This window comes from Dama dama, chromosome 12 (assembly GCF_033118175.1).
Source record: "Dama dama isolate Ldn47 chromosome 12, ASM3311817v1, whole genome shotgun sequence".
NCBI classification, from domain to species: Eukaryota; Metazoa; Chordata; class Mammalia; order Artiodactyla; family Cervidae; genus Dama; species Dama dama.
Window position 1 is genome coordinate 27,381,559 of NC_083692.1, and position 14,498 is coordinate 27,396,056.

Below are 14,498 nucleotides of genomic sequence, written 5' to 3' on the forward strand. Positions count from 1 at the left end.
TGAAGGTAAATTGTGATAAGTTATCAACCCAAAAGCAAACATTAAAATAAAAAATAAAGAATGATAGCTAGGGAATTCCCTGGCACTCCAGGGGTTAGGACTCCACGCTTTCACTGCTGAGGACACTGGTTCAATCCCTGGTCAGGGAACTAAGATTCCCAAGAGTCAAATTTTTTTTAAAAAAAAGGACTGTTAACTAATAAGCAAAAAATAAATAAATAAATAAATGATGATGATAACAAATTCAATTAATCAAAGACAGAAAAAGAGAAAAAATAAGTATAAGAAAAACATGCAACAAATAGCAAAATTATACATTTAAAGTGAACTATAATCAATAATCACTTTAAATATAAATGGTCTAAACAGCAGAATTAAAAATCAGAGATTGTCACATGGAGAAGAAGCATAACTGTCCACTCCTTAAATGTGGGCTACACACAGTAACTTCCATCTCAAAAAGTACAGGACAGAATGCAGAGAAAAGAGCAACTTTACAGCAGGGAAACCTGACAAGCACCACCTCAGCTAAGAAATCAAGGTTAACATGAATAGTGATGCTATGTTGATGGTATGCTCTCTTAACATGGTATAATTAGAATAAATATTATTTTCAAGCACACCCAAAACATCCTTTTCAAGCACACAGAAAGGAAATAATAATAAAGATCAGACTGAAAATCAATTAAATAGAAGATAGAAAATATAAAGGAAACTAATAGCCAAAACATTGAGAAGGTCAATAAAATAGCCTTTGGTTTCTCTACCTTGACACTACTGACATTTTGGCTGAATGATTCTTTGTTGAGATGATATCTCCTGTTCACTGCAGATCTTTAGCAGTATCCCTGGCCTTGACCCACTAGATGCCAATAGCAAATGCCCACCCACCCTTACCCCAAGACATTGTCTCCAGACATTATCTCATCTCCAAAACTTGTCAAGTGTTCTAGTGGCAGCAGTAAACTTCAACCCATATTCCACCCCATAAACAAAATTTAACTCAAGGTAGATGTACCAAAAAGTAAAATGAAAGATTTTATGGTTTTATATTCTTTTATAGTTTTTCTACAAGTTTTATAACTCTAAGGAAAAAATCTTTGTGATCTTGAGCTAGGCAATGATTTATTAGGTATAACACCAAAAGTGTAATTCCATAAAAGAATAAATTGATAAATCAGACTTTATTAAAACTCCTGATCTTCATAGATTTGTTAAGAGAACGTAAGATGAGCAACAGATTGAAAGTAAATATTTGCAAATCCTGTGTCTGATACAGAGCTTGTATCCAAAATATATTTAAAAAACTCTCAAAACTCAATAAGGAAGCAACCAGTCCAATGAAGAATGAACAACAAAATGTAAGCAGAAACTTCAGCAAAAAAAGATATAATATGGATGGTAAATAAGCACATCATTAGTCATCAGGAAACTGCAAATTAAAAACACACTGAGATACCACTACCCATCTAGCTTAACCATACCAAGTGTTGGCAAGGATGCACAGCAACTGGAACCCTCACACGCTACTTTGGGAATGTTTGGGAAAGTATGGAAGTTTCTTTAAAAGTTAAACATACGCCTACCATATGATCGAGCCATTCTACTCCTAGACATTTACCCAGAGAAAATGAAAGCAGATGTCCATATAAAGACTGAATATAATGTGTTCACAGCAGCTTTATTTTTAACATCCAAAAACTAGAAAAAAAATGTCTATCAATGGATGAATGGATAAATAAACTGGCGTACATTCATACAGCAGAAAACCAGTCAGCAATACAAGCAATCAACTACTGATACACAGAACAACATAGATGAATCTCAAAACAATTATACTAAGTGAAAGAACCTAGACAAGAGAAAACATACTATATGCTTACATGCAAAGAAAACTCCGAAAATACAAACTAATCCATAGAGTCAGAGCTATCACTGGTTGGGAAAGAAGGGTAGAGGGTATAGGAAGGGACCAAAGGGAGAGATGATTCATAGGTCTATAAATAAATCAAAAACTTATCAAATTTAACACTAAATTTATGCAGCTTACTGTGTGTCAATTACACTCAAGGAAACTGTTTTTAAAATTATCACACAAAAACCAGAGAGGACAGAGTTTAAGATAACAATCAAAACAGTACTTAACCTGCAACTTCACAAAGAATTACAGGCTTTAAACATAAGTGATTTTATACTATTGCAGACACAATTCTTAATTTGGTGAAAGTAGGAATGGGGGCGCATAACCCAAGTCACTGGAAAATGTGAAAGCAAAAACAACACAACAGTGAGCACACAGTAAATTTGTGAAGAATGGGCTATGTGTTTGAATGATATTAAGATTATTTCTTAATTATAGCTAATCTGAAACATTTCATAATTATAAAAAAGGAAAAATAACTTCATTTTTCCCCAGTTTGTCCTGTCCCATTCCTAGGCAGAATTGGATGCTTTCCTCCTCCCAGAGTCCCTCAGGATACATCTTTTCTAGCACTGCCATATGTGTATTGCAACGGCTTGTCTTCACTAGACAAACAGCTCCATCAGAATACGGACTATGTCTTTTGATGTTGGCATAGTGGCTAAATGGGGCTTCACAGGTGGTGCTAGTGGTAAAGAATCTGCCTGCCAATGCAGGAGATGCAAGATACGTGGGTTAGATCCCTGGGTTGGGAAGATCCCCTGGAGAAGGAAACGGCAACCCACTCTAGGATTCTTGCCTGGAAAATTCCATGGAGAGAGAAACTTGGCAGGCTACAATATAGACTGAGCACACACATGCATGCACGCACACACACATATACATGGTGGTTAAATATAAGTGGGATCTGAGAACCTGTTTTCCTATCTATCCTAGGCTGTGCCATTCACCTGCTGGGTAGCCTCAGAAAGTTACTTCAATTTTATTAACTATAACATAGGGCCAATGGGGTATATATGAGAATTCACTGTGAATGTATCCAAACCTTGGCCTACGAGGCCTTGCATGACCTGTCATCTGATTGCTGCTGTTGTTGTTCAGTCGCTAAGTTGTATCCCATTCTTTGCAACCCCACAGACTGCAGCATGCTAGGCTTCCCTGTCCTTCACTATCGAGTTTGCTCAAATTCATGTCCATTGAGTCAGTGATGCCATCCAACCATCTCAACCTCGGCCATCATTTGATTACCATTCTTTTTCCCTTGAGCTCTCTCTCTGCAGTTGACAGTGCTCAGCCTCAAGACCTTCTCTCAGGTCCGATCAGTCCATGCACCACCAAGCTCTTTCCCGACTCAGTACTACCTCCTCAGCTAATCTTCTTCCATGCCTCACTCCTCTCCTCACCTCTTCACCCACAACACACTGCCTGCTGCTTGTCTCAGCTTACACGTCACCTTCACAGAGAAGACTTCTTACTGTTCACTTAGGAACTCTTAGTTACTCTATGTCTCAGCATCCTATGGTTTTCTTATTTCCATTCAACAAATAGCTTGAGTCCCTACTGTGTGCCAGGTGCTGACTCTGAGGATGCAGCAGTGAATACAATAGCTCTGATGAGATGTTCAATCTAGTGGGGTAAGACAGAACATAAGCAGAGAAATAAAATACAGAGTATGTTAGTTAGATGATGATATGGAGGGGGAAAAAATGTATGTTAGATGATGAAATGGAGGGGAAAAAATCAGTTATGAAAGGAGAGTAAGGGAGTTACAAGTGGGTTATGATTTTAAATCTGGGGTTCAGTGAAGGTTCATTGAGAATATAACTGAGTAAAGTAGTGAGGGGGAATCAGAGAAAGAACCATATAGGTATGGTAAGGCATTCCAGGCAGAGGAAACAGCAAGTATGACAGCCCGCAGATAGCTAGGAAGCTAGTTCGGCTATAGAAGTATGAGGAAAAAGAGCAGCAAACAAAATCACGGAGACAGGACTGGGCAGTGAGGACCACATGGGGCAAACGCCGAGGCCACTGACCAGCCTTTGCCTTTCACTCAGAGGGAGACTGAAGCCACTGGAGGGTTTTATATAGAAGAGAAGTGGTGTGATCTGATTTACATTTTAAAAACTACTATTAGTTTAGTGATGTCTTTTATGTTCTGCCCATCCTCCCCACCAACTAAGATAAAGGCGGGAACCACAGCTGTCCTGTGCATTATTATAACTCCAGCACCAACCACAATACATTGAAAGCACTCAATAAATATTTATTAGATGGATGAGGTAATCTATGTGAACCATTTACTGGTACAAAATCAGTATTCCATAAATGGTTAGTATTATTTGAAACTCCAGAGCCCAGCACAGTGGCTGGCATAGGTAAGCACTCATTTGAGCAAATAAAAGAATAATTTTGTGAAATTATTGAAAGTCTATAGTTAAAGCATATGAATAATGACAAATGAAGTAACTGCCTTTAACACCTTCCCTTACTTATCAAGACCTGTCTGATCCTGGTTTTGAGCTTTATATTAAACTCTGATATACTACTAAGGGCATGACCCAAGAATAATCCCACTCTGACTCAGTTCTTTAAGCATACTGCAATATCCTGCAAACACACTTAGGACTGAAATGCCTGTAAAATTTCTAATTGGGTAAACTCATTCACATGATTTAAAAACAACAACAATAATCAATGTACAAGGTTAAACTGACCCAACTGGTTTGATTTTGATATTTGCGACTTCAAATAGAGCTCGTGAACTTAAACATATGGACAGAGAACTACGGATTTACACTTTTTGCTTATTTTGACCTCTCCAGAGTCTTCACCACGGGGGGGAAAAAAACACTTAATGAGGATTACACCTGTTCTCTTCTCCCTCGGGTGCTTCCGGGGGTGGGGGATGTAATGGCACAGGTAAGGCCAATCAGTTAATTATCTCAAGAAGAGTCCGGGAGTCTCAAGAGACTTTTCCAGAAAGGAAAGGTAAGGAAAGAAAGAGTCATGCATTAAAGTATAAAAACACACCAAATGTGCCATCTCATAAAAGGTGAACCATGATGTTTACAATGGCTCAAGGGCAGGGACCCGAGTGGTGAACGGGCCAGGTGTGGTTCGGATGTTTAACCCCAACCCTAAAAGTGGTCGAACTCATCCTAGCACAACCACAAAATATCTGCAAGGAGTTCTTCGAAGCACTGGAAACTTTTAGAAAAGCAGGTGAAAGCTGTTTGAAATCAAACTTAAAAAAAAAAAAAAAAAGGGCGATGCCAAAGTGTTGAGCGGCTGGAAAGAACCTCCTGGGTTTGGCTCTGACTTGCCGCTGCATGTACACAATCGTGCCTGCTGGCATCTGGCTCAGACGCTCCCTTCCACTAGGGGAGGGGAAAATAATAACTTCGGAAATAACAGGCGCCCACAAAGGCAAAGGTTACACAGGACTCCTCAACCTACATCAAAGAGGGTGGCTAACGTTGTTTGGAACAGCACTGATTTCACACAAGTCTCCCCTCGCTCTTTTTTTTAACAGAAGAAAAACAACCTCAGAAGGAGAAGGTGCTACCGTCAGACGCGCAAGGCAATTTCAGACAACAAAGACCGCAAGCAATCTTTTCGGAATTTACAAGCCGAGGCTTCCGATCGGCCCCAGCCGCGGAGGCTCTCGGCCGCCGCGGTTCCCCGAGTGCGGGGGCCGGCGGATTCCCGCCCGCCAGTCTTGGGGGACCCTGGGCGAGCCTCGCGCCGCCCCCCTATCTGGCAATCTCTGCGCCGCTGCTCTCTGCCTTCTAGCTCACGCGGCTTTCAAAATCTTTCCCGCCCAAGCGTGACGCGAGGAACGAAAACAATCAGCCGACTAGAGCTCCCCGGGCCTGGGCCCGACGGGGGCGGCGGGTGGATCGGGGCCGAGCGCCCCGCGCAGCCCCTTTCCAGGCGGGCGGACCGGCGGGCTGGGGACCGGAGGTGACACAAAGAAGCCGGAGAAACAAACGCCGCCCGCCGGCGCTCGCTCCAGTCCCCGGAGCGCCCCGCCCGCTGACAAGTTTGCGGCGCCCTCCACGCACCCCGCTCTTCCCAGCCGGGCAAAGTTTCCCGGGGCCCGGTTCGGACCCCCGCAGTGGGTCGGGTCCCATCTCTTGCCGCCCCCGACCTGGGCTCGGGGACCTGGCTCTCCCTGGCCCCCGCCCCTTTTCCTCCCTCCCGTTCTTCCTCCCTCTTCGCCACAGTCCGCTCCCTCCGGGGCGCACCGGGGTGCAGGGGCCCCGCCGCCGCCGCGCTCACACGCCGCCGGCCCGGAGAGGGCGCGGGCTGGGGCCAGCCCGGGTCAGCGCCCCGCTCGCCTTGCTCCTTCGATCGCGCCTTTTGCTCCGTCTCCCGCTCGCTTCTTTGGTCCAGCGGAAAGCTCGGGGCGCAGCAGAGCGCGCTCGGCTCCTGGGCGCTCGGAAAGCTGCAAACCACGCCCCGCGCCTTCCCCGCCCGCCGCCGAGTCCCGCTCTCGCCGCTCGGCGGCCAGTGTCGAGCCCGCCCGCGAGCGCCGGAGGCGGAGCAGCCACCTCCCCCCGCACGCCCCGCCGCAGCCCAGGACTGGCAACTTTCTTTCTACGTTCTAGATCATCAGAGATGCTCTGAGGAAGATGCTAACTCAGAATGCAGGTCAACCACCACCCAGGGTGGGGAGAATGTCACACACACTCCCTCAAATAAGTTTTTCAGGTCGATTTCAGCTAGCAACTAACTTCTCTAACATTCTCGGACTCCTAGGTCTTGGAAGTGGAGGTAAGAAAAGCAAATCTGCGAATTAGCCACCAGACCTTGATCAAGTCCGTAAACGTTTATGGACCCTTTGTAAAATGAGAAATTTGGATCAGATGGCCTTTAAGATCCGGTTCAGTATTCCCTATAGCGTGGTCCAGACCTCAGTGTCACCTGGCGGGAAGGTGAGGCGCTTGTTATTAATGCAGAATGCAGGGTCCCTCCTTCCTGGAAGCTGGGGAGTGGAGAACTGCCTCAACCTTACACCGATATACAACTCCCAGGTCTGATACTCAGTGGAAACTGAATCCTCGGGAATCCAAACTGCAAGTGTCAGTTTAATTTTCCAGCAAATTACTCAATGCCTTTGGACTCAGGATGATGTCAGTTGACTCCCGCTTACCTCCTGTGCTCTATAGTATTATTACTAAGGCACTGGAGGTCCTAAATGAGAGGTGTCGTATCAACTCACTATCATCACACGAAGAAGCAGTGACTTTAAAGTATTTCTCTACTGAGTTTGTGTCACAAATTAATTATTTTTATAAGTCCAAGTTCATATGTATTATATGGTTCAAGAATCTTGCTTGGATTACTTACTTAAATTTGGTGCTTAGGACCCAAACTAAATGGTAAGAAGCAGAGATTAAGAGGTTTGATAATGCAGTTAACATGGGAAAAAATAGCTGAAAATTGCACCCACAATTTGGGACAGTTATTTCAAACAGCTGTACCTCTGTAGCAGGATGATTTGGGTAAGTTGTTTTAAAAGCACATTATTTTGATAATGCTTAACTCTTAAAAAAAAAAAATGACATGCTACCAATTTACTGCACAGTCTATGGCACACTATCAATCCTTGTATTCCAAGATAATAGTCCTGATAGTATCACTTCTCTTCTTGGACTACATAGATCTGCATTATTTATTACTAACGGCTTGGTTCACAACAGTGGTCTACATAACAAGAAGATTCTTGTCCTGGTGTATCTTTCCCATAGCACCACTTTGCCTGATGTAATACATGCAAATCAACCTTGGGGCGGAGCAGGTCTCCAGGATTAATGAAGTTGTCCACAAAGCATTGTCTGCTATTTTCCTTCTCTGTTTTATTCAATTTGTTTCTATTTTATGTTGGTTGCTTCTTTTATAATAAATGCTGCAAAATCATCACGGCAACAGTCTCTGGGGAAGACAATTTCTTCATTATTGTTCTCTTCCAGGCATCTGGATTAAAAGTCCTCAAAGTGAAAGGACTGCTGTTCCATAGTCCATAGTATATCTAGTGCACTTAAGATAGTCCAGAATAAAGTGTCTCAAAATGTTTTCAGATACCCCCAATTAGAGCCTTTTAATTGCCTGTAGCATCTCCTAGCCATGCCAATTTAGATATTAATATATACTTTTAAATCCACAAATTAGACTAAGGGCAAGAGCGCTGAAACAGATCCTCCACATTTTGAAATAAAAATAAAATGTAATGCTAAGCTAAACAGAGACACACCCGGCTCTTTTGAAATACAACACTAGGTATGTGAATGGATGGCTCATATGCTTAAATCTCTGACTGGCAGAATAAGGGCTGCCATGAACCCAGCTATGCACACACTCTCCCATGCACCGAAACACAGATACCGTACAATAACACAGTATGATGTCATGTTATGTGTCTTAGCTATTATTTACATCAGGCCTCCATATTTATAGCAAAAGATCCACCCACCTCAACAGCCCACCTGAGAGACTGCTAGCTCCAACTGTGGGAAGCACAGGTTTTGCAAATTGATCAAACAAAGCACATCTGTGACTAGGTGCACGCACGCTGTGGCATGTGGTGAGAACGACTGAGGCAGACGTTCAAAGTATGCGGCACATTGCACAGAGCAGGACAGAAAACTCGGTCTGAGGCATTCACGTGAGCTGGACCTCCTGATGCCATTAAAGGAATTAGTCACCCCTCTTTAGGACAGGCAGCAACTCCTCTTTGAACTAGAGTTGTTGTTTGCATTTCTGCACCCCACACTAGACTGTGAGTCCCTTGTCTTTGCATCCAGAGTGCCTGAATAAGAAAGGCAACAGATTTTATACTGGAAGTAAATTCTAGGATGGTACTTGGGTAACAGGTTGAGAAGGATTATGGACTGCATCTACATTTTTCAAGGAGGATTACAAGTTGATTAGTAACTGGGTCTCTACCGTGGGCACATAAGTGGAGAATACTGACACTGCTACTGCTGCTAAATCACTTCAGTCGTGTCCGACTCTGTACGACCCCATAGACGTCAGCCCACCAGGCTACCCTGGGATTCTCCAGGCAAGAACACTGGAGTGGGTTGCCATTTCCTTCTCCAATGAGTGAAAGTGAAGTCGCTTAGTCCTGTCCGACTCTTAGCAGCCTACGAGGCTCCTCCATCCACGGGATTTTCCAGGCAAGAGCACTGGAGTGGGGTGTCATTGACTTCTCCGTCTGACACTAGTATCATGTATTTATACACATGATGGCAATAGCAGATAATGATGCTAAATGATTGGCCTGATGGTTAAGTGAATTTAAGAATAACACAAAGTATCTCTAAGCCAAGAGGCAGATATTATACTAAGGCAGGGTAAGACAATGTTACCACTTGTTTCTATCTTATTAACAGTGTTACCACTATAGACATCAGGAGATTGATATACAACTAAACAATTTGTTGAGATGTTAACTCTGCCCACTGCAAGGACCAATCTTTTGCTACAATGTTTTTACCACACTAGGAGCACATGTGTAAGCCTGGGATGAAAATAGCTGGCCAGGAAAAGGGCTCTGTTCCTCTTTGTCCAAGAGTCCAATCACACCCTGTAAAGCCCTGCACTCCTTATCTCATTCTGGTCTTGTTTCCTGCCAAATCCGGAAACTAACAAATAAATGTTGGCTAATTGCTCCCTGGACCAACGTGATCTTTCTGACCATTGTCCTGCTTCAAGTAGAAAGGTGTTTCCAACAACATACAAGTGTGCCCTGCCAATGTATGCAGTAGACAGTCTTCTAAAATAATGAGCCAATCAATCAAATTTCTCCCTATTCAATATTCTAGAGTTGAAAGAAAAAAACGAATGTGCTATCATTTAGTGAAGTTATTTATGCAAAGTGCTAAGCATGGAGCCTGCATACAGTAGGCACACAACAAATGATAGCTATGATTACAATAACTTGACTAAATAACAGTGGGACTTAGAAAGGTACTATTTCAAAAGCACTTTTATCAAATTGGCAAAGCAAAGTATTGGGTTAACAAAGCATTCTATAGCTCACCTCATTTTATACAAAAGAAGACTGAGCCTCTGGAGAAAAAGATTTCCCAAATGGCATAGAACTAGTAGTAGCAATTCCTGGATTAGAGCCTAGAAAAGTTTTTAGCAGAAATAAAGATATCATTTAGAGAAATCCTGTTGTACATATTGTTATTTGTTTTACTCTCAAAAGCACAGCATCAAATTAGTCACACCACTCAGCTCACAATTAAAAATAAATAAATAAATAAAAATAAAAGACATCAATATATCTCTCTCAAGGAAAGACAAGTCTAATGGAGCAAATTAAGCACAGATATTGAAAAGCTAAGCAATGTAATAAATTAGGTAGGCCTTATTGACATATTCAAATTTAACCTCAAAAATAGAGAATATACTCTTTTTAAGCACATATAGATTCAGTCATGAAAACTGGCTTTGTAATATGTCACAAAGAACTCCTCAAAAGTAGAAAAAAGTAAAAATAATGCAAATAGTATTTAGGTTAGACAATAATGGCAATAAATACCATAATAAAACTAAAAATTGATAGCAAAATCAGAAAACAGTCTTCCATGTGAATATTTTAAAGTATACTATTAAAGAAGTGTTAGAAAAGGGTAAAGTACAATATAAACTCAAATCATTTCCAAAAAATAATGCTAATGGAAACAATATATAACAGAATCTATAAAAACAAATCAGTGATTAGAAAAAAATTTATAGCTTTCAAATATTTATACAAGAATAAGTGAATTCTATCTCTAACATGAAAAGCTAAAGCAAAGAAAAGCAGAGGAAGAAAATAAAGATAAAAGCAATGAGGTTGAATACAGAGAACCAACAGGACCAATAAACAGTCAGCACATGCTGATTATTGGAAAATAAAAAATATTTTAATGACAGACCAGTGATGAACCTACTCCAGAAAAGGGGGAAGAAAGCATAAACATTCAATATAAGAAATCTAAGGGGTTTTAGAAACAAAAACTTACATTGTTATTCGGTGTTCAGTCGCTAAGTTGTGTCCAACTCTTTGTGAAACCATGGACTGCAGCATGCCAGGCTTCCCTATCCTTCACATATCCTTCCCATATCTCCCAGAGTTTGCTCAAACTCATGTCCATCTCATCCTCTGTTGCCCCCTTCTCCTCCTGCCCTCCATCTTTCCCAGCATCAGGGTCTTTTTCCATGAGTTGGCTTTTTACATCAGGTGGTCAAAGTATTAGAGCGTCCCCTTCAGCATCAGTCCTTCCTATGAATATTTAGGGTTGATCTCCTTTAAGATTGACTGATTTAATCTCCTTGCTGTGCACGGGACTCTCAAGAGTCTTCTCCAGCAGCACAGTTCAAAAGCATCAATTCTTCAGTTTTAATGGTCCAACTCTCATACCCATACACAACTGTTGAAAAAGCCATAGATTTGACTATACAGACCTTTGTCGGCAAAGTGATGTCTCTGCTTTTCAATATGCTGTCTAGGTTTGTCATAGCTTTCCATTCAAGGAGCAAGTCTCTCTTAATTTCACGGCTGTAATCACTGTCCACAGTGACTTTGGAGCCCAAGAAAATAAAATCTGCCACTGTTTCCACTCCTTCCCCTTCTATTTGCCGTGAAGTGATGGGACTAGATGCCAAGATCTTAGTTTTTTGAATGTTGAGTTTTAAGAAAGCTTTTTCACTCTCCTCTTTCACCCTCATCAAGAGGCTCTTTATTTCCTCTTCACTTTCTGCCATTAGAGTGGTTTCATCTGTTGACGCTGGATTTAGAAAAGGCAGAGGAACCAGAGATCAAATTGCCAACATCCGTTGGATCATCAAAAAAGCAAGAGAGTTCCAGAAAAACATCTATTTCTGTTTTATTGACTTTACTGACTATGCCAAAGCCAAAGACTGTGTGCATCACAACAAACTGTGGAAAATTCTGAAAGAGATGGGAATACCAGACCATCTGACCTCCCTCTTGAGAAATCTGTATGCAGGTCAGGAAGCAACAGTTAGAACTGGACATGGAACAACAGACTGGTTCCAAATCAGGAAAGGCTGGCTATATATTGTCACCCTGCTTATTTAACTTATATGCAGAGTACATCATGAGAAATGCTGGGCTGGATGAAGCACACGCTGGAATCAAGATTGCCAGGAGAAATATCAATAACCTCAGACATGCAGATGACACCACCCTTATGGCAGAAAGTGAAGAAGAACTAAAGAGCCTCTTGTTGAAAGTGAAAGAGGAGAGTGAAAAAGTTGGCTTAAAGCTCAACATTCAGAAAACTAAGATTATCGCATCTGGTCCCATCACTTCATGGGAAAGAGATGGGGAAACAGTGGAAACAGTAACTGACTTTATTTTTCTGGGCTCCAAAATCATTGCAGATGGTGACTGCAGCCATGAAATAAAAAGATGCTCACTCCTTGAAAGAAAAGTTATGACCAACCTAGACAGCATTAAAAAGCAGAGATATTACTTAGCCAATAAAGGTCCATCTAGTCAAAGCTATGGTTTTTCAGGTAGTCATGTATGGATGTGAGAGTTGGACTATAAAGAAAGCTGAGTGCAGAAGAATTGATGCTTTTGAACTGTGGTGTTGGAGAAGACACTTGAGAGTCTCTTGGACAGCAAGGAGATCCAACCAATCCATCCTAAAGGAAATCAGTCCTGAATATTCATTGGAAGGACTGATGCTGAAGCTGAAACTCCAATACTTTGGCCACCTAATGCGAAGGACTGACTCATCTGAAAAGACCCTGATGCTGGGAAGACTAAAGGCAGGAGGAGAAAGGGACGACAGAGGATGAGATGATTGGATGGCATCACTGACTCAATGGTCGTGAGTTTGAATAAACTCCAGGAGTTTTTGATGGACAGGGAGGCCTGGCGTGCTGCAGTCCATGGGGTCACAAAGAGTTGGACACAACTGAGCAACCAAACTGAACTGACGGATCTGCATATTTGAAGTTGTTGATATAACATAATTATTTTCATAGTATTGCAGAAATACATTTGAAAACCTAAATTTAATGCAAATCACAATATGCCAAAATTAATCCCAGTAAAGGTAAAAAGCCTACAGTAATCAGTTTTATTCTAAAAACTAAAGATATCAAAAAACTACTGACACAAAACAGTGCCAGGTCCAGATGGTTTCACAAGGAAATTCTAAATCCCCAAAGATCTGTTATTTAATTGTTACATACAGTGATTCAGAGCATTTTAAAAGAAGAAAACATTCCAAATTGTTTTTACAAAGCCAGCATAAGATCAGTTCCAAAATATGGCAAATACTGCACCTTTCTCATTTATGTATATAAATGTAAAGAATTTTAAGTCAGCATCATCAGCAACAGAATACAAAAGCACATTAAAAAAATACTTAGGCAATTCACCAGTTGGTATGTATCCAAACGGGCTAAAAACTTATATCCACATAAAAATCTGCACACAAATGTTTACAGCATCTTTATTCAAATTGCCAAATCATGGAGGCAACTAAGATGTCCTTCAGTAGGTGAATGGATACGTAAACTGTGATACATTCAGACAATGGAATATTATTCAGTGCTAAAAAAGAAAGAAACTAATATGTCAAGAAAAGACACAGAGAAATCTTAAATGTTTATTATTAAGTGAAAGAAGTTAATCTGAAAAGGTTACATACTGTATGACTCCAACTACATGACCTTTTGGAAAAGGCAAAATTATGGAGAAAATAAAAGGATCAGTGGTTTCCAAGGATTGGAGGAGACAGGGGTAAATCAGTGATGTATAAAATTTTAGGGCAGTGAAACTATTCTGTATGATACTATAATAGTGGGTACAAATCATTACACATTTGTCCAAACCCACAGAATGTACAAAGCCAGGGATGAACCCTCATGTTAACTATGGACTTTGAGCAATAATGATGTGTTTGTGTATGTTCATTTGATTGTAACAGATGTTGCACTCAGGTGGAGGATGCTGATCGTGGGGGAGGCTTTATGTGGGCGGGGGGTGGGCAGGGAGTATATGGGAAATCTCTGTTCCTTCCTTTCAATATTGTGTGAACCCAAAAGTGCTGTAAAAAATAAAGTCTGTTAAAAAAATTTTTTTTAACCCAAACTTTATGACCAAAGATGGGTTTATTCTAGGAATATAAGGATTGTTCAATATTAAGAAGGCCATCAGTATAATTTATCATATTAATAGATACAAGGAGGAAAATGCTCAGATTATTTCCATGTGTGCTGAAAAGGCCTTTTATACAATTCCACATCTTTTCTTCTATTTTAAAAAAGAACTCAATAAAATAGAAATTGATGGATACTCCCTAACATAATAAAATAACAAAATATATCACAGCATGTCACTGGGGAAACATCAGAGGCATTCCTACTAAAGGTCAAGAACAAAACAAAGATGCTCACTATCTCTACTGTAACTTACTGCTTTAATGGGAATTAGCCAGTGCAATAAGACAATTCAATTAAAGGCATAAAATCTGGAAATAAAGAGGTGAAATCACACTTGCCAATGTTTTTAGAATAAACATAGAAGATCCAAGGAACC

At 41.0% G+C, this 14,498-nt stretch overlaps 1 protein-coding gene across 3 annotated transcripts in view; it reads right to left on the reverse strand.

The window, feature by feature from the left end:
- The window catches only part of SYNE2 (spectrin repeat containing nuclear envelope protein 2), a 320,326-nt gene extending 314,024 nt beyond the window's left edge, over nucleotides 1-6,302 (reverse strand). For 2 of the 3 annotated variants that reach the window (XM_061156910.1, XM_061156909.1), the window contains exon 1: nucleotides 6,203-6,301. The gene's annotated coding sequence lies outside the window, so the exon portion shown is untranslated. Of the gene's footprint in view, nucleotides 1-6,202 lie in introns of all 3 variants that reach the window. The other variant, XM_061156908.1, reaches the window with a different exon arrangement.
- Nucleotides 6,303-14,498: the final 8,196 nt, after the last annotated feature.